The sequence below is a fragment of the Cryptotermes secundus genome, unplaced genomic scaffold (genome assembly GCF_002891405.2).
Source record: "Cryptotermes secundus unplaced genomic scaffold, Csec_1.0 scaffold358, whole genome shotgun sequence".
Lineage (NCBI taxonomy): Eukaryota > Metazoa > Arthropoda > Insecta > Blattodea > Kalotermitidae > Cryptotermes > Cryptotermes secundus.
Window position 1 is genome coordinate 677,739 of NW_019721523.1, and position 6,493 is coordinate 684,231.

A 6,493-nucleotide genomic window follows, 5' to 3' on the forward strand; every position below is an offset into this window, starting at 1 on the left:
ATTCCATAAAAGAGTGGGGGGGGGGTTGTGATGAACTAAGCCAGTAATAGCTTCTCAATAATAACTCTCACCATAGAGGGAGTTCAATACACAGCTTACAGCGTGTTCAGCAATTAATCTGTATCTTGCACAGCAACAAAGGGAATATCGAAACATATTGTGACTTTCTGGGTTAAGACGAAGTGTAACATGGTAATTTCCAATGATTCGAAGGAACATGCTATTTCGTCTGCAGGGTAAAAGGTCTTAAATGGATTCTACACGTACCTGTCATACCATGGGGTATGTACAGAAGAACACAATATGAAAATTTTCTGCCTTCAGAACATCAAGTTTCCTATGGGATATAATTTGTCTGTTAAATTCTTAATACGGTGTGAGCCCATGCTAACGACGTGCTAATGTTTCCAGCGACTCCTCTGTCACAGGCAGATGGGCGCGCTTCTGCAACCAGCATGTCATCGACATATTACAAGACCCTCATTTCCTCTTTCTTCAACTGAGTTTTGTAAATTTCCTTCATCATAAAACACATACTGACAATAAGAATAAAAAGGTATAAAGTTGCCCCTGTGCTTAATGAATTAAACACCACGCCATGAAGACGTATGGGCGAGTGGATTATAGCTCCATAATTCTTTACCTCCTCATTAGATGGATGTGAGTGGTCAGCTTCACGGTCCCTCTGATTTACCCATAATATCCACTCACTAGGAGGCTGGGTGACCCCCACATCAGGTATGGAGGCTAAGGAGAAGAGATAAATCTCTTGCCCCTACTTAGAATCGAACCCCGGCCGTCCAACTCGTTACCGGTCGCTATACCGACTCAGCTGTCCCGGTTCCCTTATATGGATTTTAAATTTAGGAAGACATGAAAGGAAATTACCGTCACATATTTTAAGGCTATAACTCTAACCTAAATACACTAAATAGGAAAGCTATGAAAATCGTACTTAAGGCAGTTACCGCGTTCCAAATCAGAGACTTTAAAGTTAGGAAGCAAATCACTTCTGAGAGACTGTTGGTTTTGTTTAGCAACAACGTTTGATACGCAAGTTTTACTCATACGAGTATAACGTCAAATGAGGTAGATATATTATTATGAATATTTAATATACTAGTAAGAGCTGGGACAGCGTAGTCAGTACAGCGACTGGCTACGGGCTGAACAACCGAGGTGTTGGAGTTCGAATCCCCGTTGACATGCAGTCTTTGTACCCATTATTTCACATCATCACACAATGGGGAAGTCCCCCCTTCCCACTCCCCGACCACAAGTTTTATTTCCCACATCATGTAAATTCGTGTTCTGACACAATAGACACAAACTCAAACACACGCACATTTAGGGGACTTAACAACATAAGCAACAAAACAGAATAGAGCAGTTTTCTCGTCCAGTAATTTTAACATCTGATTTTGACCGCATTGGTCGAAACATGTAGTAATAAACTTCTCTTTTCCACGTCATCCAGACCGGTTCTGGGGTCCACCCAACCTCCCATCCAATGGATACCGGAGGATCTTTTCAGGGGGGATACAGCGGCCGGGGCGTGAAGCTGACCATTTACCTCTAGCTAGGGCCGAGGTAAAAAAAAATTGGATCTATACATCCACTTCCCATACGCCTTCACGGCGTAGTGCTTAACTAGTTAAGCACGGGGAGAGCTTTACGTTACCAGGAACAGCCTAAATCTCAGTAGACAATATATACTGGTCGGGGTACGGAGCGACTACTTCCAGAAGAGAAGTTCTGAGAGTTACAGCTACACTAACCTGCTAGGTGCCAACTGCTATTCTCTAACACTCTACTTTACTTCCTGCATGCTGAATATATTGGTACTGTGTATGGTTATCCCAAAGTGCAGCGTGTTTATAGACACGTTGTATGGAACCTCTACCTATTATACTGAAGAAGGTCGTTGTCTAAAGTGGAACGGATTCAATATGTATCGAAGTTGATATATTGAGCTGGGGCTTCACGCTGTATGCTGCTATTGATGGAGCACTCCATCATCCATCGCGTCTCTTGCAAGGAGTCAACCCCAATACTATAGTCAGTGAAGAATGCGCGACGTAAGTAAGAGGACGTGTCAAATAGGGCGTTAGTTAAAAAGTTTTCCCACAGTCGCTTGTTGAAATATTTTTATAGGAACTTATCTGTTCTTTCTTACACGCATTCTCATACAGAATTTTGCTTCCAGACGGATAATGTTATAATGATGATACGAAGTTAGACTAAAGTTACTTCTTGCCAGCCGACTTTATATTTAACAATTTGTTCTCTGAGTTACATGTTTAAAGTAGCTGAACATTTACACGTATATATAACACATAAACCCTGAAAATGGAAACAGTACGCTCTTCAGAAACATCTGTAAACTTTTATCAGAAGATATGGCATCGAATTCCAGAAGATATCAGAGTAAAATTACCGTTTATTGTGGTCTACTGGTCAGAGTTCCTAGATCCAGAGGTCCCGGGTTCGATTCCAGCCGCTACCAGATTTTCTGAGAAGTAGTGGGTCTGGAACGGGGTCCACTAAGCCTCGTGAGGTTAACTGAGAAGCTATTTCAAGGAAATAAAGGTTCCGGTCTAGAAAACCAAAATTAACGGCCGTGGGATCCGTTGAGCTGACCACGTGACACTCTCTATTCGCTAAAGTTGGCACTAACTTCTCCGACAAGTGGCGGTCGCTCGGTCGGTATAGTTCGCTTGCGGACTGCAAGCCAAGGATCTTTTTAATAACTTACTGTACTACATGATAGCAAGGTTTCTCTGGCTTCAATCTTTTCTTAATTTCTTCCTTCATTTAATTTTTATTTCATATTGTCATTCAAAAACAATGTCATATTTTCGAAGTATTTATTATCTAATAGACTCTAAAGGGCTCTGACGATGATGTATAATAGAATTACTTGACTTTTTGGACTTTAATCATTGTTCGGTATTCTAAAAACTAAAGGAGGATGGACAAAGAACAAAACCCTAGAAATTCTGATTTATTATCTATATTTGTATTAAAAATTTATCTTCTATTCTGGCGACAAAGAATTTCCTTTCCGTTTGTTTCTAGATCAACAATTAACTTGCATCCAGGGAAGTTTTCATAAATGTATTTCCCGTATTCATGTTTTTGGAGAACAGATTAACTAAGTAAGCATGGACCGGAAGGTAATGTGCTCTGATCATCTTCAGTCGCTCCTGATTTTCTTGGACCTTCCTAATACAGTATTATAATTAACACAATAATTAGTTTGGTGACATTTCTTATACAGCTCTAAATTTCCATGGCTGATTCTTCTGAACAGGGGATCGAATGATATTTTCGGCACACCAAGTGACGTTCCACGTTGTATGAAAAATTATAATTTCTTCTGCAGCATTTTATGGGTTTGAAAATTAGTGTCTGATATAAAATGAAGAAGAAAGACTGGAAGTATGTGAGAACAGGGTGCTGAGGAGAATATTTTGGGTCGAAGAGGGATGTAATGGCAGAATATTGAAGAAAATTGCATAATGAGGAGATTCATAACTTGTATTCCTGGCCAAATATAATTGAAATGATCAAGTCAAGGAGGATGAAGTGAGCAGGTTATGCAGTACGCACTGGAAAGTATATCGGGGTTTTGGTGGAAAAGACAGAAAGAAAGAGACCATTAGGAAGATCTAGACACATGTGGGAGGATAATACTAAAACGTATCTCAGAGAGATATGATGGAGTGGCAAGGAATGGATTATTCTGGGTAAGGATGGGACCGGTAGAGGGCCCTTGTCAACACGATAATGAACTGTCGGGTTCCGTAAAATGTTGGGAAAATTGTGGGTAGCTGAGCAACTGCAGGTTCGCAAGAAGCACTCAGCTCAATGGAGTTAGTTAAGTTCTACTTCCGAGAAGAATCCCCAAGTGTCAAATCTGAAATAAAGAGCAGCGGAATCCACTTGATTACAACTTTTTCCACTAAGTTAAAGACCAGGAAATAAAATCAAATTTCTGAACGAGCGCAAGCATCTTGCTTTTCAAGTAGCTTCCTCTATCTCTCCTCCTCACCCTCCGTAGTTTCGATTCTCGCCATCATCATAAGAGGCACTGAATAATTCACAAGGGGAGCTTCACAGCAACTTCATTATTTTTTCTCACTCCCTTACTCCATCCACACTTCCTCATAATATTCATCATCACCTGCTTTATTGCGCTTCTGCGCATTTTTCTTCCATTCCTTAATACATTTTAATGAAATTCACGATAGCGTTGTAACATATTGTCACGTGTCTGGGGTTCCGTGACAAATAACTGTGGATTCTGGATTTGATCGTTATGTTTATTGGACGTTACTAACATAATTACACTCAGTTACAATAATTGACACATTCAACTACAAGTCACACACTTTCTGTTATCTCTCGTGCCTCTCTTCTGAACTCTTCGCTGCAATTCTGACTATGGAACTCTCCTCTCACTTCTGTGTTCCTCCAACTTCTGTGTTCCTCTCACGTCTATGTTCCTCTTACTTCTGTGTTCCTCTCGCTTTCTCGCTTCTGTGTTCCACCAAATTATGTGTTCCTCCAACTTCTGTGTTCCTCCAACTTCTGTGTTCCTCCCACTTCTACACGTATGTTCCTCCCACTTGTACACGCATGTTCCTCTCACTTCTGTGTTCCTCTCGCTTATGTGTTCCTCTCACTTCTGTGTTCCTCTCACTTCTGTGTTCCTCCCACTTCTATGTTCCTCTTACTTCTGTGTTCCTCCAAACTTCTGTGTTCCTCTCGCTTCTGTGTTCCACCAACTTCTGTGTTCCTCCAACTTCTGTGTTCCTCCGGCTTCTGTGTTCCTCCAACTTCTGTATTCCTCCCACTTCTACACGTATGTTCCTCTCACTTCTGTGTTCCTCTCGCTTATGTGTTCCTCTCACTTCTGTGTTCCTCCCACTTCTATCAATTGCATTATTTTATACGATTCTTTATCTCCTGAAGAGTCATTATTTAAAATACATTTTCCCTTTGATTTATTTGTCTGTTATTACTCCTCTAACTTAGTCTCTACTGTTTTGCAGAAACTCTGATTAATAATATGACTATTTTAGAAATACAGAGGATTTATTATTAAGATGTTTAATGGCGTCTAATATGAAGAATTCTGACACTGAAAATGCAGTGCTAACAAGATATTACTTGAATAATGTAGAGATAAAAAGTAACACAATTATATCATTTTCTGTGACTTTGTACAGGAATAAAATTTGCTTGTGGGGAGAACACAGACTGAGGCGTGTTTCAGATGTGGATGCTAAAGAGAATATTAGGAAGTAAAAGGAGAATGGAGAAAACAGCATAATGAGAAGCTTCATAATGTTCATCAAATTAAAATGAAGAAGATGTGTAGCACGCATGGGCGAGATGAGAAATGCATATAAGGTAGAAACTCTGAAGGTAAGGGATCACATAAAAAATCTAGGTTAAAGTTGAAGGAAAATTTTGAAGTGAATCTTGAAGAAAAATCTATGACGTTATGAACTAGATACATATTATTCATAAAAGGAACCAGCAGAAAACTGCTGCAGACATAGTATTGAATTGTCTTATTCCACTTGAGGAATAGGCAAGACATATACTGACTTGCTGCACAACGATTGGCTCCTTAAAGAAGACTGAATTCCGTGCAGTTAATGTTAGCACAAAATTACGTGAATCAATAAGCTTTACTGGGCTTTGAAAACAGCATATTCTTCTAGCAACAGAATGTCATCCTTCTTTTAAAAGAAGTGGGTGAAATTCTAAGATTGATATTAACCTTCCACTTTGGAACACAGGACTGATTTTTTTTGAGTTTCATGATCATTTTACAGATGGTAGGACTCCTTGGACGGGTGATCAGCTCGTAGTAAGTTCTCTTACTAAACCCAGGACAACATATACACAGAATAAACGTATACACACACCAAACATCCATGCCTTGTGTGGGATTCGAACACACGATCCCTACTTCCGAGCGAGCGAAGACAATACATGCCTTAGGCCGCTCGGCTGCCGTGACCGGCTCAGTCTTCTTATGTTATTTCCTCATCGCGAATTTAGATACGAAATGGATCTAAAGAAACAATGCATTAGCCTGTCTGCTTTCATCAGATACGGGCGGATGTATCTTCGTTAATGCAGCTCGTCAAAAAGTAATAACAGATTCACTGAGAGTACTCACCGTCTTGTTACCAAGGTTCTTGACTCGGCAATTGAGGTAGGCTGTCTTCCCTAGCAAAGCGGTCACATTCTTAGAAGCAACTTTGTCGAAATACGGACCAGACCGCGAGCCGGGGAACTCAAGCGCATTTCCCGTGGACTCCTTCTGGGCCGCGCGCGCTGCAACAGACACCATGGACCATTCTCAAAGAAACGCAAAATGAAATATACATCAAAAATTCAATTTTCGTTATTTCATATTTATGCAGTTCTTTACACAACACATGAAATATGTTACACGGTCATTAAGGAGGTT

General features: G+C 40.2%; 1 protein-coding gene across 1 annotated transcript in view; it reads right to left on the minus strand.

The window, feature by feature from the left end:
- Window positions 1-6,230, minus strand: part of LOC111875500 — a 512,348-nt gene extending 506,118 nt beyond the window's left edge. The window contains exon 1 of the mRNA XM_033755834.1: window positions 6,200-6,230. The gene's annotated coding sequence lies outside the window, so the exon portion shown is untranslated. The remainder of the gene's footprint in view (window positions 1-6,199) is intronic.
- Between the last annotated feature and the right edge of the window lie 263 nt (window positions 6,231-6,493).